This window comes from Manis pentadactyla, chromosome 13, assembly GCF_030020395.1.
Source record: "Manis pentadactyla isolate mManPen7 chromosome 13, mManPen7.hap1, whole genome shotgun sequence".
Classification (NCBI taxonomy): Eukaryota; Metazoa; Chordata; class Mammalia; order Pholidota; family Manidae; genus Manis; species Manis pentadactyla.
In genome coordinates this window covers 32,886,319-32,895,086 of record NC_080031.1, presented here as the reverse complement: position 1 = coordinate 32,895,086, position 8,768 = coordinate 32,886,319, and positions in this window count along the sequence as shown.

Genomic DNA, 8,768 nt, shown 5'->3' with positions numbered 1-8,768 from the left:
CGCCTTGAGTCCCCTGGCTGGTTCTTCAGATCTTCGATGACCAATCGTGTCTCTTCCCTCATCTGCGGGTCAGAGACAGGGAAGGGACCCGACAATGAGCTAATTTTTCTCTGCATAAACTGGAGTTGGGTTTCTAACACTTGGAACTGAAAGCATTTTAAAATTAACATATCTGCCAACTGGTTGAATTCTCCTCTAGTGAATATTAGGGAAGTGCAGAAGAGTCTCTGCACAACAACTCAAACTTTAATGCAAAACATATAGCTTATTAATCATCTGTCAAATACATGCAATGTATTTTATTTAATGGAACAAAGCATCAAGAACTTAAAAGCATATTCCTCAAATATATTCTTTAAGGAAACACAGATATTTACTCAAAAACATAATTTTTAATGGCCAGCTTTATAGTTTATTAGAGTGTGTAGTTTGGATTTTGAGCTTTCCCTCTCTCCAGACATTGCTGGTATCTCACCTGAAGTGTCAGCTGTCATTAAGCTAATAAACCTGAACACTACAGGAGGTTAATTTACACTTGTTCTTCCATTTCGGACTGTTTACTTATTTAGTTATTAGTCAAATATCTGAGCAAAGTTCTTTATTAGATATGTTAGCATTGCCACCAGCCATGAGAATCGCTAGTCCTGCCCGTTCAGATTATCAAGTAAATACTTCATTCAATAAAAGCTTTGTCTGTTACTCTTCTTATCACCCTAAAACCAGAACTATACTTTTACTTCTCAACTCCTCCCCTCCCAGCCATGAAGGGCCTAAAGGCTCAGCTCCAGGAACACTGTATCTTCCTTGCATAGGACTTAGTCCGGTAACCATCACTTAGAATGCTCATGTTTATCTGCATCTTTATATTCTCAAGCTCTCCATTGCATACCCAGAATTTCTTTTTGAAGTGTACCTTTTGTTAAGTAGTTCCAGCTATGCTTGGCACTGCAAGCAGAGAATCTAGCACAGGAGAAATGCCTTTTAAATTGTTTCTCATAGAGTTTCTGCATGTAGAGATGATAAATTCTACGCTAAGTTCACAAAAACGTTGTATAAAAATAAAACTATGTGAGTATAATACAAATCAGATGAAACAACAACACACTTAGCTACATCTAATTTTATGGGGTCTTTATGGTTCATACTGGGTTTTTCAATGTTCACAAAATAAATAAAAATAAAAAGTCCTGAAGTTTGAGAACTAATGTATAATCAATGTCTTTCTATATTCTTTGTGGCTATGAGTAAAGAATGCATAAAGCCAAGCTATTATCTGGATTAGAATTAATCTTTGGGCAGGCAGATGGCTTTTTATTTTCATATATTTTTTTGGATTTTTCTCACCTCTGAAGTCAGCCTCATTAAGATGAGCTTTGTAAATTCTTACAAAGGTTTTTATTGAGCTACAGAGATGCCCTATGGAACATTCAATCCCAGGTTTGGGGAAGATGATAGACAACTTGTCACTTCTGTCTAGCCTGGCAATGAGAGGATTTATCTATCAATGAATAAACTCACCTTTTTTTTAATACATCAGCTATTTTTTAGTTTACCTAACTGTGGATGACAAGTACATCAGAAAGATGAAGCATCTGATTTAACAGTTCCATTAAATCCCCCTTTTTGACTCATGGGAGATTCAGACAAAGCCTGAGGGAAGACTTTTATGCAATCATACCCTTTCTAATTAACCATCTAAGTAATTTATTGCTTAAAATCCTTCCAATGGCTTCCAGTAATCTATAGAATAAAATTCAAATCCCTTAGCCTAATAAATTATTGAGGACAACCACTCTCCCTACCATTCACATCGCAACCTTGCAACCAACTGGTAAACTTTAGAAGCTAAAGGTTCTTCCACCTAATTCACCTGCGCCCAACACAGATAGCCAATGTTCCAAGCTATTTCCCTTCTCTGTACTTTGCTGCTGCTTCACACTGTCTTCTCCCTCCTATCAGCCTGAACAAGTACCACACACTTTTAAGAGTGAGGCCAACTGGACAAACTAGAGAGGATAAATTCCCAGAAACATTCTATAAATATCTAAAGAAGAATTAATAGCAATCCTCCTCAAAGTCTTCCAAGAAAAGTTGAAGAGAACACTCCCAAAATCATTCTACAAGGCCAACATTATCCTTATACAAAAGTCAGAGACAGCCAGGACAAGAAGAGAAAATTACAGGATTAAAACCCCAATGAACATAGGCGCAAAAATCCTGAATAAAATACTAGCAAACCAAATTCAACAGCACCAAATACTACATACACCATGATCAAGTGGGGATTTATCTCTAGGATGCAAGAATAAATCATATACAGAAATCAATAAATATGATTCATCACAATAATAAAGATAAAAATCATGATAATCTCAATAGATGCAATAAGTTTTCAGCAGATTTCAACATCCTTTCATGACGAAAACCCTCAATAAATTGATAATAGAAGGAATGTACTTCAACGTAACAAAAGCCATATATGACAAGCCCACAGCTAACATAACAGTAAAAGCTGAGAGCTTTTCCCTTAAGATCAGGAACATTACAAATGTGCCTGCTCTCACCATTCTATACAACAGGTACTGGAAGTCCTACCAGAGCAATCAGGCAAGAAAAAGACATAGAAGACATCCAAATCAGAAGTAAAATTGTCTGTTTGCAGATAACATGATTTTATATGTAGAAAACCCAGAAGATTCCACCCAAAAACTGTTAGAACTAACCAATGGATTCACTAGTTGCAGGATATAAAATCAACATACAAAAATAAGTTGCTTTTGTATAGATTAACAGTGAACTACAGAATACAAAATAAAACAATCATTCATAATAACATCAAAAACAATATAATACTTAGGAATAAATTTTGTTGGTTTGCAAACTGGTCCCTGTACACAGAGGTCAAGGAGAGACCAAAGTAAAGAGCTGAGCACTCCAGACTGGTAGGTGACAGTTTGAGTAAGTGAGGGAACTCATTTACATCTGATATTTGTTTTGGACAGTCGTAAGACAAGCAGATCTCCACACCCACCTACCAAAATCTTAAGAGTATATGAAGGTCTTAACTGGATTTAGTCATGTGTACCATCCAGACGGTCTCCTCACCACCTTACTCCCTCAAGGCTGCATCCTTGGAACAGTTCCTAGTGTGGAACTGGCGGGTGGAACATGTATTCCAAGGACAAGGGATGGGATGAGGTGTCCAGTTAGCCAGCTTCCAGATCAACCAATGGCCATGTGCTCTTGATGAACTCCTCCAACATTTCAGCCCCCATGACTGCTCTTAAAATCTCACATGCCCCCCTCATCTGCCGTGTGCCCTGAGTGGTCAGCAAGGGGTTTCCTTATCTGGCTGCTCTGGAGGCAGATGCTACAGCAACAGTATAGCCATATGCAGGAGAAAACACAGGTTAAGACAATGATTCCCAAAATTAGTAATATTTTTTTCCCACTAAGAGTCACATGATCTGAACCATTGATTTATTAAGTCTCCCAGGTTGAGAGTCAAACACTCAGTGAATTCATTTGTGTCCTAAATGATTTAATAAAGACAATGCATTAGCACACTCATCATGTATGCACACACAACATTCTGTTTGGATAATGGCACAGGTGTCTACTTGCAAGGCAGTAATAATGTCCAAGGCCATCCATTTTGAAGGACGGCTGTCCTCATCAGAGACATTTCAGTGTTCAGTAAAGACAGTCTTTGTTGACTATCATTTAGGGCTTACTGGGTGAATTTAGTAAGGGCTTCTCTGTGTGCTATAATTTCCTCTAGGCCACTGGAATAAACAAACAGGCAGCCAAATGTTTGTACTAGCAGAAAACAAAATGCACCCAGCGGGCCTTAAGGAGAGAGAGATTGGCAGCTTTAGGAACTTGACCTGGTTGTATATACCATACATGCAAGCCAGGGAAGGCAGCACTGTGAATGGACCAGGCCAGATCCCCACCCTTCCCTCTCTTTCAGTGGGTCGTGTTCCATTCTAAGTATCACTGCATTTCAACAGGTCTGGCTGGCAGCAGGATAACGGGATCCCTGCGGAGACTGAATAACTTCCCCTCACTTAGGGGCGCAAGGTGACTCACCATCCTTGTGAGACATCCTGTCGCAAATCCCAGTGGATGACACCTTTCCCAGGCATGATGGGACTCGGTGTACTCAACAATACAGCATGTAGATCTACGGTCAGTGTTTGGACAATGGCTATATCCCAGGACCTCCATGTCTGAACAAAGTTGGATGTCTTGCCAGGGGTCCCCAGTCTTGCATAAGGTGCAACAGGCCCTACAGGTTATTCAAATGTATTAAAGCTTCTGACAGTTCTTGAATACATCCAGCAAAGGTGGTTTTACTTGTTAGTGATTTAATCCTTTGCTTTAATATTCCATTGTTCCTTTCTACAAATCTTGCTGCTCATAGGTTATAGGGAGATGGAACCTCCATTCAATGTAATGTTCTCTGCCCAGTTTTGTATATCATGACCTTAGAAATGTGACCCCTAAGCAGAGCACTGTCTATTCATCAAGTATATCCATGTATGATACTCAGCTTCTCTGATCCCCTAACAGTGGCAGTCTGGTTTCCCTATGTGTGGCAACAGGGAAAAACTTACATTAAGCCAAATGCTGTGTCTACACAAATCAAGGCATATTTAGAGCCCTCACTGAGTAAGGAGGCCAGTATAACTAATTTGCCAATCTCACTGTTTGGGAACTCAGGTAGATGGTCCCAGGCTCCTTTGGTTGTTGTCTGGACATTTTTCAGAACATATAGGACTTGCTGTTACTACATTAACTAAATCACTGTATTTCAAGGGCAAATCTAGCATCCTTGGCAATATGTCATTCCACCTATGATAACCATTTTTCCTATGCACCCAATCTGCTATATCTATTAAAGGATCAGTCTCTGGGCTCATTCTTGGGCTAAGACATAAGACTCCCCAATGCCAGGGGTGTCATCACCTTACAAATCAGGACATGGAAAACAGTGAGGAATTCTTCAGGTTCCTGTAAGTGAACCCAAATGTCTTTGCACATATCCTGACCCTGACAAGGGCTTATTTATGAGCATCCACACCTTGGCTTCCCATTGTCCAAGCAACAGGGTTAATCCCTTCAGACCAGCCCAACGGTCAGTACACAGGGTGATCAGCCAGGGCTCGTAAGTGATCATCAACCAAACTGCTCTGAATTCAACCCACTGGCCTCTGCAATTTGTTCCTGTTTCTATGCAAATGGTTTCAGTGTTGGGCTGAATAGTGAGGACAGTACAAGTGGGCAGGTTGCCCCTCTGTATACCAGACATCAGAGGACTTTGCCTCATCCCCTGCCTATGGGCTGCAGGCTCCACTACAGGAATGTATGGGTGTTTGGAGGACCTACATACTCTACAGGGCCTTGCAGCACCCACATTTCTAGAGACAGTGGGATGTACATGGAATATTACACAATTCTGATGAAAGAAATAGAAGATGAAAACAAATAGAAGGATATCCTGTGATCATGGAATTAAAGAATTAATATTTTTTAATGTCTGTATTACCCAAAGCCATCTATAGATCAGTGAAATCTCTATCAAGATTCCAATGGCATTTTCACAGGAACAGAAAAAACAGTCCTAAAATTGCTATGGAACCATGAAGACCGCAATAGCCAAAGCAATACTAAGAAAGAAGAACAAAGCTGAAGTGATCACATTTCCTGATTTCAAACTATGTTTACAACTATAGCAATCAAAACAGTATGTAACTGGAATACAGGCACATAGACCAATGGAACAGAAGAGAGCCCAGAAATAAACCCACGCATGTAAACTAACATTTGACTAGGAAGCCAAGAATACTCAATGGGAAAAGGATAGTCACTTTAATAAATGGTGCTGGGAAAACTGGGAAGACTACACCATAATCACATGTAGAATGAAACTGAGCTACTACTTTATACCACTCACAAAATTTAACTCAAAATTTAGGACATGAAACTACAAAATTCCCTGAAGAAAACAGGGTAGAAGCTCCTTGACATTGAGACTGGCAATGTTTTCTGGAGATGAGGGCATTGCGATTAGCATGTATAGTGTGTGGGGGGCATGGGAAGGGCTGTGCAACACAGAGAAGTAGTGATTTTACAGCATCTTACTGCACAGATGGACAGTGACTGTGAAGGGGTATGTAGGGGAGACTTGGTGAAGGGGGGAGCCTAGTAAACATAATGTTCTTCATGTAATTGTAGATTAATGATACCAAAAAAAAATTAATAAGAGATTAGCAACAATAACAGAACAAGTATAATATTAAGTTTCGAGAAAGACCTTTCTCCCACAGATTACCTTGACTCACCTTTCTGTGATGACAGATGATAAAACACCTGCATGATGTGATGGACTCAGGTGAGTGATGGAGTTACTGTGAGATAACAGCAGGCTACTGCTGACCATCTGAATTCGTCAAGAGGCTCAACTGCTTTCAGATCAGGTTGACTAACTGCAACTGCAGAAAGTGAAAGACTGTGGATAAGAGAGGACTACTGTATTTCCATACCCCAGCATGCCAGGGAAAAATGAGAAAACACCCTGGACCTCTTTTCCTTTCCACCCAGTCTTCTCCTAACGGTCTCTCCCATTTGCAAAAGCCAACCAGGAGAAAGGGGTTCTGGTTAACATAGTGCACAGAAGTCAATTTCCTGGGGATATTGAGCAGGGCAAAGGGTGGAGTGGATTTAGAGGGGGAAGGCCATTTTAGCAGGCTTCCCACTCATTCAGTACATGAAAGAGCACAGGAAGGGTAACAGGAAAAGTAGGGTACTGTCAGAACTACCAAAGATCTGGGCTTCCAGTCTAAGCCAGTAGGAGAGTGGCCTAGCACATGGGCACTCTATTGAAGGTGTTTCAATCGTAATGGGCAAATATAGGATATAAATACATAACACTATGCATCAACCATCAATGATACACATGCTTGTGTATTTAATGAATACAAGTACAAATGATGGAGATTATCACCAGGGAGAGAGGAAGGGTGACAGGGTGGGAAGTCTTCAGTTGCTTCTGTGGGGAATAAGTCTGAATCAAGTATGACAAAACAGCATTATGTATTAAGCCTAGGTGTTGGTTACACCATGACATTACTTCATGAAATCAACAAAAGAAACACAAACTACCAGAACCCATTATCCCTGTCCCAGGATTGCTTGTTGTTAAACATTTACCAATATACCACTCTAAAAATGGAGTTCAGGCTCTGGATCTAGGCTGCATGGGTTAAATACCAAGTCCACTATTCAATGGAGGTATGATCTTCAGAAAGTTGGTAACATCTCAGTACTTAATTTTCCCCAACAGTAAAATGAAGATAATAAACCTACTTATAAGGTTATGTTATGAGGATTGAATAGTTTGATACACGTGAAACCCTTAAAAAGGAAGAGCTATTCTTAACATAAATACCCTAGACAAAGAAGTCCTGATACTAACTGGAGATGGGTCCAAATACCTTTGCTAATCCCAAATGCACACACACTATGATGGCGTATTTATTCTCCCCATAAATTAAAATTATCAATAGCTCTTTTCACATTCCTTTTGACTACTAGTAGACAGAATGTTCAGGCATATTTTTGATCAAAGATGCATATACACACATATGTATAAATTCATTTTTTCAAGTTCAGATGGCAATAGTGGTTGTTGAATTACCCAAATCTAATTGGTTTCTGAGTTTCAGATACTAAGTAGTAAAGATAATGAAAAATTTAGTTGAAAGTTTATTCAAATCTATTTGATTCCTGAGTTTATATAGATAGCATACATGAATAGGCATACATGCACACATACATAGATCCATTTTTAAAATCAATCCATCAGAGTCCCCATGCAGGAAACTCCTTATAAAAACCAATAAGGCTATACACTGGGCAGGCTGGCACAATGCAAAGAACAGTTTTGGACCCAGCCAAACATGAATATAAAGCAGTACTGTGGTCCAGCCCAGCACAGGACTCAAATTGCCAGTACCAAACATTGGGCTTTGATGATAGAGGGGAACAGAGTAATCTCAGTAAGCAGCAGCTAGACCAACTATACTGCTCTGCACGAGACTGCCCCTTCCTCATATAAAGTCTCAAAATTTCCTCTCAAATGCCCCTTTTTTCTCAGGAAGCCACTTAATATAACCCACACAAATGAAAGAGTAAATCTAAGATAAGGAACACATGAGATATATATATGGGAAAAAGAAAATCAGGGAATCCAACACACGGGAGAGGCAAGCAATCCTCAGGACGCTGGTGAAAGGAGATTGCGGGATGACAGTTATGCACCAGCCACAGAAGGCAAAACACCCAGACTGGGCAGAACAGACTGCTTCTGCAGTGATTCCTTCAAGATGGATGAAACTGATAGAGATGTGATGTCTGAACATTTGGAGAGACTGTTCACACAACCAGTTGAGTTTTGGGTTGAATTAGCACTAAGTACACAGAAACCTATGCAAAGGAAGTCAATTATTAACTCAAGTAAATAAAGCAGGTTAAGAATAACACCACTCAGTCATGCATTAACAATCTTTGTAATGCAATAATCTTAATCAAAGTCAGTAATGTAACACTGAATTTACAATATAATTATGCTGGAAAAGGGGGAGCAGGAAGGCAGTAATGGTTGGGAAACCTAATTGCTCTATTAGGAATTAATGTCTAAAATTTGAAAATCAAGTAAAAGCAATATAATCATACTATTTAGATATATAGTAATAAAAAATCAG